At 36.8% G+C, this 13,728-nt stretch overlaps 1 long non-coding RNA gene across 1 annotated transcript; it reads left to right on the forward strand.

The window, feature by feature from the left end:
* Positions 1–4,144: 4,144 nt before the first annotated feature.
* LOC137008958 (uncharacterized) lies at positions 4,145–13,484 on the forward strand. The gene is made up of 5 exons (XR_010892834.1): positions 4,145–4,299; positions 4,669–4,736; positions 7,466–7,517; positions 12,694–12,812; positions 12,917–13,484. It is a non-coding gene; the product is annotated as an uncharacterized lncRNA (long non-coding RNA).
* The last annotated feature ends 244 nt before the right edge of the window (positions 13,485–13,728 follow it).

The raw sequence follows: 13,728 nt of genomic DNA on the forward strand, positions 1-13,728 counted from the left end.
AAACCTAACCCTACCCATAAGTTATCCCAAAAATCAGAGGGAAATGATAGATGAATAACACTGATGTAGAAGCACCAATTCATGATTTTAAGCCTAAACTTGACATAATCTGTAAACTTGTTCTCAAATCTGACTGGTTGATTTGAATGTTGTTCCAGGATCAACAAAAATGTTGACCCAGGAACATGTTGAACTCAGCAATATCAGGTTATGTGTAACGCACTGCACGTTGTACGACAGATCTAACTTACGGTAATCTCTCTCCTCGAAGCACATGGCTCTACTTCCGCAGTGCTGTTGTAGCTAAAATGTACAATTACATAGAGGAATACATAAAAAAATGACAAGAGTTAACATATAATCAAATAATTTTATGTATTGTTTTAAGACGATAGTTAATACAAAGTTTGGTAGGGCCTACCTGTTCACTTGTCGAGGAGTGCGTGTCTGTGAGAGTCGATGGCATGGCCAGACAATGTGATCACAAAGGTGACGTGAGAGCACAGAAACTTTTTTAAAGTTATTGCACTAGGAAGACACTTTCACGTATTTTATTTATTTATTTTTTTTTTTTTTTTTACAAAGCACCAATTTTAATCTGCATTGCTTCTGGATAATAGTATGTGGGTCAAAAAAAAAAAAAAAAAAAAAGGCAAGCATCAAAACAATAAGTGTAATACAGCTTTGAATTGTTGTTTTTCAGTACATCAGAATGGGTACTGTTTAATTTGTTTGTTTATTTTCAGAAATTTTTAGAAAAAAAATAATATACATTTTTACAGTGATTTACAGAAGACACCCACTAAATGTCATTCAGTGCAACAATCTTGACAGGGATATTTACAACAAAAATCTGTTTATGCCTTATTAAAGCCTAATTACTTTTACTCCAAATGATAATTACTTGTAATTTTACATTTTTAAACTTTGTCACTATCCTAGGTTTTGTCCAAAATCAATAAAATTGAGTATGCTCACTTATTCTTTTATATATTTTAATACATACAGATCAGAATGAGTATGTTGTTTCAGTTTTTACATGAGTGTTACACTGAATGACATTTTACTTACTTATGATCACTTCATACATGCTTATGATGGAAATCTCATCCCATCTCTCCCAAAAGTCTTTCTCATGTCTTGTGTCTGTAGGACTTTTATGTTGAAGTTAACTCATTTCATATAGTTTCTGTGTTCATTCCTGTGTCCTGTTTCTGTGGCCATGGTTGTAGTTTTGTAGTTTTCCCGGTTGATGAGGTGTGTCTATCTTGTTAAGCTTGTTTACCTCTGTGTATAACCAGCCTTTGTGTTTCTCTGATTCTCTGTCAGTTTTTGTAAATGTATGTTATGCAGGTGTTCGCTGTTTCCTTGTTGTTCGTTGTTTTCTCTGATTTATTTTGTTCCTGATTTATGTTCTAGTTTTTATGCTTGTTTTTAATATAGACCATAAGAGAAATATTAAGAAAATAAATGAAGACATAGCCTACCGTAATCAGCATGGTGAAGTAGGATTTATATTTATTTTCCAATATTGCAACGTGACATTTTTCTTTATCAGCAATTACCAAATGACGGATAACGATTCACATTTCCTGTGATGATAAAATTAAGTAAATATTAAATATCCTAAATGAGTAAATAGAAAGTGAAAAATGAGACAAGTAAATTAATGATCAAGTAAATTAATACAAGAGGTGCAGGTGTATATACAGTTGCAAGAATAAGTATGTGAACTACTTGCAGAATCTGTGTAAAGATATTTTACATAAAAGATGTACAGTTGACAAAAAATAATAAATAGCTACATTTGTTAAATTGTACAGGTTCAAAAGTATGTGAACCATTGGTTTTTAATGCTGTGTGTGGTTACCTGATTATCCACGACTGTTTTTGTTTTGTGTGATGGATGTTAATGAATCCCTTGTTTATATTTAGCAGTTAAACTGAGCTCTGTTCTTCAGAAACTTTTCCAGCAGTGACTGAATGATTTTGAGATTCATCTTTTCACACTGAGGACAATTGAGGGACTCAAACACAACTATTAAAAAAGGTTCAAACATTCACTGATGCTCCAGAAGGAAACACTATGCAATAAGAGCTGGGGGGGTGAAAACTTTTGAACAGGATGAAGATGTCACAATTTTTCTTAAAAAATGAAGAAAAATTAAGTACAATTTACCTTGATATTCAAATTCAAAAGTTTCCACCCCCCGGCTCTTAATGTGTCGTGTTTCCTTCTGGAGCATCATAATAGTGTAGGGGAAGTGGGGAATTATATATAGTATATAATATAATATAATATAATATAATGGGGGGGGGGGGGGGGTCTTGAATTTTAAGATCAAAGTAAATTGTATTTAATTTGTCTTCCGGGAAACATTTAAGTGTCTTCTGTTTTGCTTCTGAAGGGCAGTACTAAACGAAAAAAAAAAAAAAAAAAGATATTTAAACAAAATAAGAAAAATTTGGACATCTTCATCTTGTTCAAATGTTTTCACCCCTCGACTCTTAATGCATTGTGTTTCCTTCTGGAGCATCAGTGAATGTTTGAACCTTTTTTAATAGTTGAGTTTGAGATCCTCAGTTGTCCTCAGTGTGAAAAGATGAATCTCAAAATCATTCAGTCACTGCTGGAAAGGGTTCAAATATGCAGAAGATGCTTGAAAACTGCAGGAGCTGGAGGATTTTTCTGAAGAATATTGGGCTGTTAAACTGCTAGATCATGACCACACACAGTGAACCAATGGTTCACATATTGTGTTTGAACTCGAGCTCATAAGAACTGTATAGTTAAAATATGACTAATGTTTTGTTGCTTCAGCCCTGATTGTTATGTACAGAGGAGGTCGGAGACACAGGTACAGGTTATGATGTTTATTGAAAAGCAGGTAAAGATTGCAGAAATAGTCCAGACAAATAATAAATCAAGGCAGTAATACTTGACTTGATCTTCACTCTAGGTATTGATGTCCGAGGACAGATGTTGTGCAGAAGATACACAGAAACACTCACGGAAGACAGTAGAACACGGAGGATCTTGGAACACACTGGAAACAGGTAAGGAGTCCGTTGGTAAGCATTCAGGTAAGTATGTGTTAACGAGACCGGACAATGACTGAGTGACTGTGAGTGTCTTTTATAGTGCTGCTGATTGGGCTGGTGATGAGTGTCAGGTGCGTGTGATCAGTACTCTGGTGAGGGAGTGCGCTGTGATTGGCTGGGTGCTGTGGTAGATTTTCCCTACGCACCTGACTTAGTTAAACCCGGGTGTCCCAAACACCCATAAGCCTATAAATTTATACTCTACTGAGCGTACTTTTAATACCTGTTCGAGTTGGCCGACGTCTCGGCCTATCTTGGGGCACTATCACCTGATATTAAGCTCTTTAGTGCTCCTCACCTCCACTAAACACTATCACTATAGTATAGAAAAAGATCTCTAGTGCTTAGGTTTGCTGCAGCCTAAAAACCAGACAGACTCCAGTCTATGCCTCAGAATATGCTTTAATCACGGCCAGGAGAGTTCTCATCAATTCCAGAGAATCTCTCTTCGAACAAAGGAATACAACAGGTTTTATAGGATTTCAGGTACACTTCACAGTCAGTATGGCATGATCTATTACTCATTAACATCAGTCTTAATACGATTGGTTTAGATTTAAGAAAAACATCTCAGTTCCTCTGTCCCGCATAAATTTAGATTAGAACAACTGAATCACAAGATCATCAAAAAATGTCTCAGGGTTAATAGTTCAGATTACTCAATAGGTTAAAACAATTCCTCAAAGACTATTTTTTATCCTCAAAAGGGATGCTGTCTAGCCAGCACAGCAGAATGTTTCTGAATCACAACACTCAGTCCTAGTGACTGTTTCTCTGTTTCTAAGTTAGATTATTATTATTAGTCCTGTAGAAGAAAAGAAATGTTAGTTCATTATTAATTAGTTCAAAAATTCCATCACAGTGCAGAGCCTGGCGTGTCTGTAACACTGATGTCCATTCTAGCAGACATGAAAAAAAAAAAGAGTTTGCACAAATCTTTTTTTTTAGACTCATTTATACAATAAAGAAGAGCAAATGTCAATTGGGTAAGTTTTTTTTTTTTTTTTTTTTTTTTTTTTTGCTTAGTGGAACATAATTCAGGTCTGAAGGGGTTAACCCAATATGTGACAGGTTGAAGATTATTATTATTTTTTATTATCTAAGGCTTACAGCCCTCTCTTCTTTCAGAGATCTCTGTGGGACTTGAACACAAGTTTATTTTCACAGTTTTGAAGAGGAGCATTAACAAATAAAATGGTGAGGAAATTAATTACAGTTATATTTACTACAGTATACTGTACTGTATGTAGTTTAAAATAAATGTATCCTAAATCTTACGAAATCTTTGTTTTACATTTAAAAAGACAATTCATTATCAGTTAAGTGCCTCTAAAAGTCCTACTCAAAAAATGTCCTAACCAAATACCATATTCTTTTGTCTATAGTTATACTATGTCAGACACTTACAGAACAAACACAAAAATGACAGGGATGCAAATAAATGTGCATTTAATTTTTGTTAATATAATAATGCATCGGAGATTAAAGTTATACAAAAAGAAAGGGAAAAAAAAGGTATATAGAGATGTTTCTCATGTTACCTATGACCTCTGCTTTCCACACCAGGGAATATATCTCTCTGCACAACTGGGAATTTGTGTGGATTCACCCAATACATCAAATGGATCATCCAGGTCAGTGTTTTAGTGGGGTTATGTGTGGATTATTTATTTTTTTAATTCTGAAACATGAAATATGTGCATAATTTAGATACTACAAACCCGATTCCAAAAAAGTTGGGACACTGTACAAATTGTGAATAAAAAAAGGAATGCAATAATTTACAAATATCATAAAATTATATTTTATTCACAACAGAATATAGATAACATATCAAATGTTGAAAGTGAGACATTTTGAAATGTCATGCCAAATATTGGCTCATTTTGGATTTCATGAGAGCTACACATTCCAAAATAGTTGGGACAGGTAGCAATAAGAGGCCGGAAAAGTTAAATGTACATATAAGGAACAGCTGGAGGACCAATTTGCAAGTTATTAGGTCAATTGGTAACATGATTGGGTATAAAAAGAGCCTCTCAGAGTGGCAGTGTCTCTCAGAAGTCAAGATGGGCAGAGGATCACCAATTCACCCAATTCTGCGGCGAAAAATAGTGGAGCAATATCAGAAAGGAGTTTCTCAGAGAAAAATTGCAAAGAGTTTGAAGTTCTCATCATCCACAGTGCATAATATCATCTAAAGATTCAGAGAATCTGGAACAATTGTAAGGGTCAAGGTCGGAAAACCATACTGGATGCCCGTGATCTTCGGGCCCTTAGACGGCACTGCATCACATACAGGAATGCTACTGTAATGGAAATCACAACATGGGCTCAGGAATACTTCCAGAAAACATTGTCGGTGAACACAATCCACCGTGCCATTCGCCGTTGCCGGCTAAAACTCTATAGGTCAAAAAAGAAGCCATATCTAAACATGATCCAGAAGCGCAGGCGTTTTCTCTGGGCCAAAGCTCATTTAAAATGGACTGTGGCAAAGTAGAAAACTGTTCTGTGGTCAGACGAATCAAAATTTGGAAAACTGTGGCGCCATGTCATCCGGGCTAAAGAGGACAAAGACAACCCAAGTTGTTATCAGCTCTCAGTTCAGAAGCCTGCATCTCTGATGGTATGGGGTTGCATGAGTGTGTGTGGCATGGGCAGCTTACACATCTGGAAAGGCACCATCAATGCTGAAAGGTATATCAAGTTCTAGAACAACATATGCTCCCATCCAGACGTCGTCTCTTTCAGGGAAGACCTTGCGTTTTCCAACATGACAATGCCAGACCACATACTGCATCAATTACAACATCATGGCTGCGCAGAAGAAGGATCCGGGTACTGAAATGGCCAGCCTGCAGTCCAGGGGCCGGATTCACGAACATCTTCTTAAGAAAGAAGTTAAGAAAATTCTTAAGATAAATTCTAAGAAGTTCTTAAGAATGTTCCTAAGTGCAATTCTTGAAAAAATCTTAGGAAGTTCTGAAATATTTTCTTAAGAACTTAGGGCAAGATCTTAATTTTTTACTTAAGAAGAAAATGAATGGTGTTTATTTGATTGAAAGGGGGTAATTGCTGAAGACTCGCTGAATGAAAAACACCTCAAAGCCTGTCACTGCATGTAGATTAGGCTACCGTAGATATCATAATGAGCGCGCAGACTATTTTTGTTGTGATTGTTTGACGGGAGCTAATCACTCTGTCATGTTTTTAATGGACCATTAAAATCGTTATTTAAAAAAAAAACCTGTCTCAAGATGCAACGTTCTTTTCCATTCATTTGTACACTGACTTTTTTGCGCTCTCTCTGGAGTGAATGCGTCCTGTATCCGTGTGCGCTGCCTCGCTAGTTCTAGCTTACGGAGCCCCGCACATGACATGCAGAAAAAAATAGTAGGCTAAATCATGCTCATGATTTACTAATTCTTTCCCTCGGTTTGTTAAATCGTGCACACTGTTTATAAAAAGAGGAAACAAATTAATAAATCGTGCTAACATCTTGTGCCGTTCTCCGTACAAGCTTGAGTGCGCGCATCATATACAGGTACGCGCAAATGATCAATAGTGTAATTACAGACTTTAGAGTGCTCGTCCACATTCAGGGTACAAGTAATGTATTATATTTAGCTAGCTAGTGTTATGTCATATGCTTAACATTTGTCATATGAAACGACCCAATAAATTCGCTGAGCATCTATTTAAGACAGGTTGGAGGTTATCCTAACTTTAAGAAGTTATTTACGATGATTTTTAAGAACATTCTTTTCGGGAATATGAATACTTCTTAAATTTGATCCTAAGAACAATCTTAAGAAAAAAGATAAGAACATTCTTAAGAAGAGTTTTTGAGAATACAAAATATTCTTATCTTTTTTCTTAAGTTAAAAAATAAGAAGAAATTAGCAGTTAAGAAGAATTTTATTCTTAAGAATGTTTCGTGAATCCGGCCCCAGATCTTTCACCCACAGAAAACATTTGGCGCATTATAAAGAGGAAGATGCGACAAAGAAGACCTAAGACAGTTGAGCAACTAGAAGCCTGTTATAAAAAGAAGAGGGGATGCCACACAGTGGTAAACATGGTCTTGTCCCAACTTTTTTGAGATGTGTTGATGCCATGAAATTTAAAATCAACTTATTTTTCCCTTAAAATGATACATTTTCTCAGTTTAAATATTTGATATGTCATTTATGTTGTATTCTGAATAAAATATCGGAATTTGAAACTTCCACATCATTGCATTCTGTTTTTATTCACAATTTGTACAGTGTCCCAACTTTTTTGGAATCAGGTTTGTAAGTTTCAGCATAGTGAGTTCAATTAATTAATAACAGACACAACCCAATTTTTCTTACCTAAGGTCTGCATTTGTGTTTGACGATGTGGAACACGATGACATCCCTACATTTTTGGTAAGTGTGTAAAACATCTCAAGCCATTTTTTTACAAGCCATTAAGTCAAAAACAAGCTGAAAGGAGAGAGCTTTCTAGGATGCAGTGCTTTATCTGATCATAATAAAACCAAAATTTTCAATCAGCAAGTTTCAAACTGTAAATGTAAATGTAAATGATTGTGAGCATAAATATCCTCTTGCATTTCCTTATTTTTTTCTCATAGGTGAGCAATTGGGGTTTCATCATACAGCAACAAAAGGATCAAGAGATCCGTGGTCATGCCAAAAAATGGGGCATTTACACATTATTGCAACAATATCGAACAATGTCTTCAATCACATGAATGTGTAATAATGAAGAATGGCCAGCCAGATTTCACTGAAGAAATCAGGATTTATTCACTTGATTAAAGGCTACTTGAAAGGGTTGGTCTTTTTAGTAACATTCAGTTCACTTTCCTGTTTGCAATTTCACTTGTGCAAGATCAACTCTTATATGTTTAAATGGAAAATGTATACATCTCACTGATTTTAAACTGTTTGACAAACTCACTATGGATAATTTTGTCTACAAACACTTCCCCGGTTTCACAGATAAGGCTTAAGCTAATCCATTCATGTTTGAGCTTTTTTAACTGAAAACTTGTACTGACAGATCTTAAAATGTGTCAGTGCCCTAGTTTTGCCAGTGCCATGCACACCAGTAATGTTTTTTTTTTTATTTATATATATGGACTTTCAAATTGATTTATCGCTATTAATTACATCCTAAATAAAAAGCTTGTGTTTACAAATATATATATAACAGATCTGTGCTTTGATAAGAAGATATTAGATATTCTTCACTCATATTTACATCATATCTATTTCTGTATACTCTTCATTTTCACATGTGCTTGCACTTATTAGGGCCCGAGCACCGATGGTGTGAGGACCCTATTGGAATTGCTCCGTTTATTATTATTAGGGCCCAAGCGAAAATTCGCGCAGGGCCCTCTTGTTCTTCTAAGGATTATTATTATTATTATTATTATTTTTATTTTTTATTTTTTTTCCGTCTTCCGGGGCTTTTTGGGGGCCTTAACATGCTCAAAAACTCTTGAAAATTTGCACACACATTGGAATCCGCGGCCATTAGGACGCCGCAGAGGCTGGTACCCGGGCGTGGCAGGGGGTCTCGACAGCGCCCCCTTGAAAAAAGTCTGAAAATTTGGTCCATATATTAAACACGCTTGCACGTATTAGTATGAAACTCGGTACACATATAGACCTCATCGGGCCGAACAACTTTCGTGCTCTAAGTTAAACGCCACGCCAACAGGAAGTCAGCTATTAAGGGTTGTTTGAAAAACGCATGCTCTGGAATTTGATATACTCCTCCTAGACGATTAATCCGATCGCCACCAAACTCAGTCAGCATGAAGTCAAGACACTGATGATTAAAAATTGCCAGCGGATTTTTGATATCTCGAACGGTTTGGCCGTGGCGAGGCAACGAATTTATGGCGAGAAAAAGGAAACAGGAAATGTGTTATAACGTCTGCATACATATATTGATCTTTATGAAACTTCACGAGTGTGTTGGTTGTAGTAGTCTGATCACATGGATGTGACTATTGTGAGTCAAAGTTATAGCGCCACCAACTGGCAGCAGGAAGTGTATCACTTTTTGAAATGCTTTGAGATCACCCTCTTATTTTTACCTGATTTGCTTCAAACTTCATCAGTGTAATGTCAATACACAGCAGATGTAGACCTATGACAGGATTTTTGATATTTGAAATATTGTTGCCATGGCAACAGGTCAAACTGTAATAATATTCTTGAGTGTTTTTGAGGCTCTTAACATGCTTCAAATTGCATGAAACTCGACACACACATCAATATTGTCAACCAGTAGACATGGACAAAGCCATAGAAATAGGCATGGTGGAGGGGCTTCATTAGCTCCGACCAACAGGAAGTCGGCTATTTTTGTTTGAATGTTAATTTTTTGAAAAAACAGGCTATGAATTTAATACTACTACTCCTACAGGGTTTATCCAATTTACACCAAGCTTTTTTTAACTTGTTGCTAACACATTGAAGTTGTTTAATTGCAAACGGATTTTGGATATCTCAAACGGTTTGGCCGTGGCGAGGCAACGAATTAATAGCAAGAAAAGGGAAACAAAGGGTTATAACTTCTGCATACATTAATTGATTTTGATGAAACTTCGGCTTAGTCTTCGTTGTACAAGGCTGATCACATGGATGTGACTATTGTGATTCAAAGTCATAGCGCCACCAACTGGAAGCAGAAAATGTGTCACTTTCAGCATACATTGAGATCACCCTCTTATTTTTACCTGATTTGCTTCAAAATTCATCAGAATAATGTTAAAACTTGGCACATGTAATCCTTTGAAAATGGGCAGGGAGGAGGGGCTCTATAGCGGCACCTTGTAGTGCAGTAAATGTGGAGTGAATTTGACATAGTCCTTTGATGTTTAACCGTTTTAAATGCCTATTGCCCGTTGTGCACAGTTGCCCTGAAGCCACCGGGGTGGCGGTGCCACCGGGCTTGGGCCCGCCATCGCTGCTCGCAGCTATATTTATTATTATTCTCCAAAGTAAATCGCATTTTAGAGGGCCTAAACGTGCTCGAAAACTCATGAAACTTTGCACACGCGTCAGAAGTGGTGAAAATTTACGTCTGTTATGGGTTTTGGAATTGGGCATGGCAAAATGGCTCGATAGCGCCATCTAACGTACAGCCCCGCTCGCTACATAACACTAGGGGTTTGAAATTCGGTACACACATTTATCAGCCCAGTACCTACAAAAAATTCTCTTGGAGCGAAATCCGAAACCAAACAGGAAGTCAGATATTTTGAATTAATTCACCGTTTTTTGCATTTTCCAGACGTTGTACTTTAACGAACTCCTCCTAGAGATTTAATCAGATCAATGTCATTTTTGGTCAGTCTAATCTAAAGGCCTTTGTGACGTTAAATTGCGAAGATCTAGAGTTTTCACTGAAGGGCGTGTCCGTGGCAGCCTGACAAAGTTTGATGTTTTCGCCATGAAACAGGAAGTTGTTGTAACTCAGACAAACAATGTCGGATCTGCCCCAAACTTCACATGCTTTATTAGAGTCCTGACCTGAAGACATCTTCATAACAATATTCAGTTACAGTCATAGCGCCACCTGCAGGCAACAGGAAATGACATGTTTTACACTGTGATTAACTCCTCATAGAGATTTAACCAGATCAACATCAAATGTTATCAGTCTAATCTTAAGACCTTAACGATGATAAATATCAAAGATCTTGAGTTTTCGCTGAAGGGCGTGTCCATGGCGGACTGACAAAGTCTGATGTTTCGCCATGAAAGAGGAAGCTGCTGTAACTCAGGCATACTATGTCCGATCTGCTCCAAACTTCACATGTGTGATAAGAGTCCTGGCCTAAAGACTTCTATATGACAATATTTAGTTAGTCATAGCGCCACCTGCTGGCAACAGGAAATGGCATGCTTCACGATGTAATTCACTACCAGATTCACATTTCATCATGCCACGAAGTACCAGACATGCTAGAAACACGTTAAATCATGCAACACTTGGCTGAGTGCTAATGTATGCGATTAACGCCACGAAAGAAACAGGAAGTTGTTGTAACTCAGGCATACAATGTCCGATCTGCTTCAAACTTCACGTGTTCAATGATAGTCCTGGCCTGAAGACATCAACATGGCAAAATTCAGTTACGGTAAAAGCGCCACCTGTTGGCCGCAGGAAGTGTGGCATTTCGAAATGACTTTGGCATAATTCTCCTGTATTCACTCATTTAAATGCATGATGCCCACTGTTCACTGTTTTCCTCAGGCCAACGGGTGGCGGTGAGCCCAGGTGCGAGGGCCCTCTCAACGCTGCTTGCAGCTTTAATTCTGTTTTGTAATTGTTTTACAAGGAGCAGGTTGAAACTGGGTCTGTAAACGTAACACTTTTAAAAGGAAACATGAAACTAGAAAATAATAATGTCACCTTAACAAGATCAGCTGAAATAAAACCTTTTACAAACCTTTTAATTTTAAAGTAAACTGGAAGCAGGTTTAAAATACAAATATATCTTTTTATCTTACACCTTTAAGCCTTTTAAAGGGTTAGTTCACCCAAAAATGAAATTTCTGTCATTAATTACTCACCCTTATGACATTCCACACCTGTAAGACCTTTGTTCACTTTCAGAACACAAATTAAGATATTGTTGATTAAATCTGAGAGAAATATGACTCGTCCATAGACAGCAATTTAACCGACACTTTCAAGTTCCAGACAGGTATAGACATCGTTAAAACAGTCGACGTGACTGCAGTGGTTCAACCTTAATGTTATGAAGTGATGAGAATACTTTGTGCACAAAAACAGCCCACGTGAAAAACAAGCACACTTCTATAATGTACTTAAAGTGCTCTATTTTTGTGCACTAATTTTATACTTAATATAATAAAACTTCTTTAGTGCTTCTTAAGATAATCAGAACATCTAAGTCTACTCAACTGTGCTATTTTGAGACTATGAACTAAATTGTGCTTTTAATATATTATCTCTGCATTTAATATAAAGAATTCAGATGCAAAACCTCTAAGTGCCATCTGAAATTTCCTTGTAAAATTAGCATTTTTATCAAGCTCGTATGTTTATGTTCAGTAATAAATATATATATAAATATATATATATATATAATATATAGCTCAAACAGTGAAAATGGATTAATTAAATGCATCTGCAGAAGAACTTTGTTGTTTCTCGTCTGAGGAGATCTGCAGTTTACACAGTGAGAAACTCAAACTCTTCTGTCTGGAGGACTGTGTGTTTAGTGTGCAGAGATTCTCAGAAACACGTCAATCACACGTTCAGACCCATCAGTGAAGTGGTTCCATCATATAAGGTAAAGCAAAGGTCTCTTGTTTCATACGAGAAGAACAATAAGTAGTCTTAAACACTATGCTGTGAAAAAGCATTTACACCCATCCTGATTTCTGTGTGCATCTCATCCTAAAAAGTTTTAAATCTGCAAACGAAATACAACACAAAACAAAGGCAACCTGAGTAAATATAATTATGTTCTATTAGGAGCTCAATACAGCGCTGTAGTCCTTACAAGAGAAACTTCAATGCAGTTCTGACTCCTCAATGTTCTTCCAGAGTCCAGATTTCACAGCCGGATCCACAGATGGCTTCTGGAGCTTTGATTGATGTGTCACGTTACTTGGGCAACCTACAGTTTAGAGTCTGGAAGAAGATGCAGGACATCGTCCAAAACAGTGAGTCTGGAGAAGATCTTTGCTCTTACACACACACTGGAAATCAGCATTTTATCATTATATGAACATCAGAATAAAAGCAGTTGTTGATTGTGTCTCATCAGCTCCTGTGATTCTGGATCCAAACACTGCAAATCCATTTCTCATCCTGTCTGATGATCTGACCAGTGTGAGAGAAAACAGGAACAAACAGCCGCTTCCTGATAATCCAGAGAGATTTGACTGTGTTCTGGGTTCAGAGGGTTTTAACTCAGGAACACACTGCTGGGATGTGGAGGTTTTTTTTTTTTTTTTTTATTAACAGACAGACAGACAGATGTACAGACTCTAATAGTGCAGTGACCAACAATCTAGTAGTTCCATAATTCCAGAAGTGAACAAAAAAAAGGTGTAAATGTATAAGTGTGATGTGTGTGTGTGTGTGTGTGTGTGTGTGTGTGTGTGTGTGTGTGTGTGTGTGTGTGTGTGTGTGTGTGTGTGTGTGTGTGTGTGTGTGTGTGTGTGTGTGTGTGTGTGTGTGTGTGTGTATGTGTGCCCATTTATTACCATTGTCATCACCATTAACAGCACTCACCCACCATCACCATTCTGGCATTAGTCAAATTTTTTTTTTTTTTTTTTTGTCCGATGCAATGATTACCATTGTCACACCACTCTCAATGAATCAATTAATTTCAGCCAGTGATATAATATAATATAATATAATATAATATAATATAGACCTCCCCCCTGCATCTTTTCGGTACCTATGTCCTTTTTTTTTATTTTTTTTTTTTTATGTTATGTGTAGTGTCTAAGGTGCATTAAAAGAAGGGGGACATGGTGCGAACCACTTCTCGCCTGTCTCACCTGCCTGAGTGTTTGTGAGGTTTTTCAATGTATGTATATATATTTTCTCTTCTACGTTGTGGTGCAT

This window comes from Chanodichthys erythropterus, chromosome 3 (assembly GCF_024489055.1).
Source record: "Chanodichthys erythropterus isolate Z2021 chromosome 3, ASM2448905v1, whole genome shotgun sequence".
In the NCBI taxonomy this organism is placed as follows: Eukaryota; Metazoa; Chordata; class Actinopteri; order Cypriniformes; family Xenocyprididae; genus Chanodichthys; species Chanodichthys erythropterus.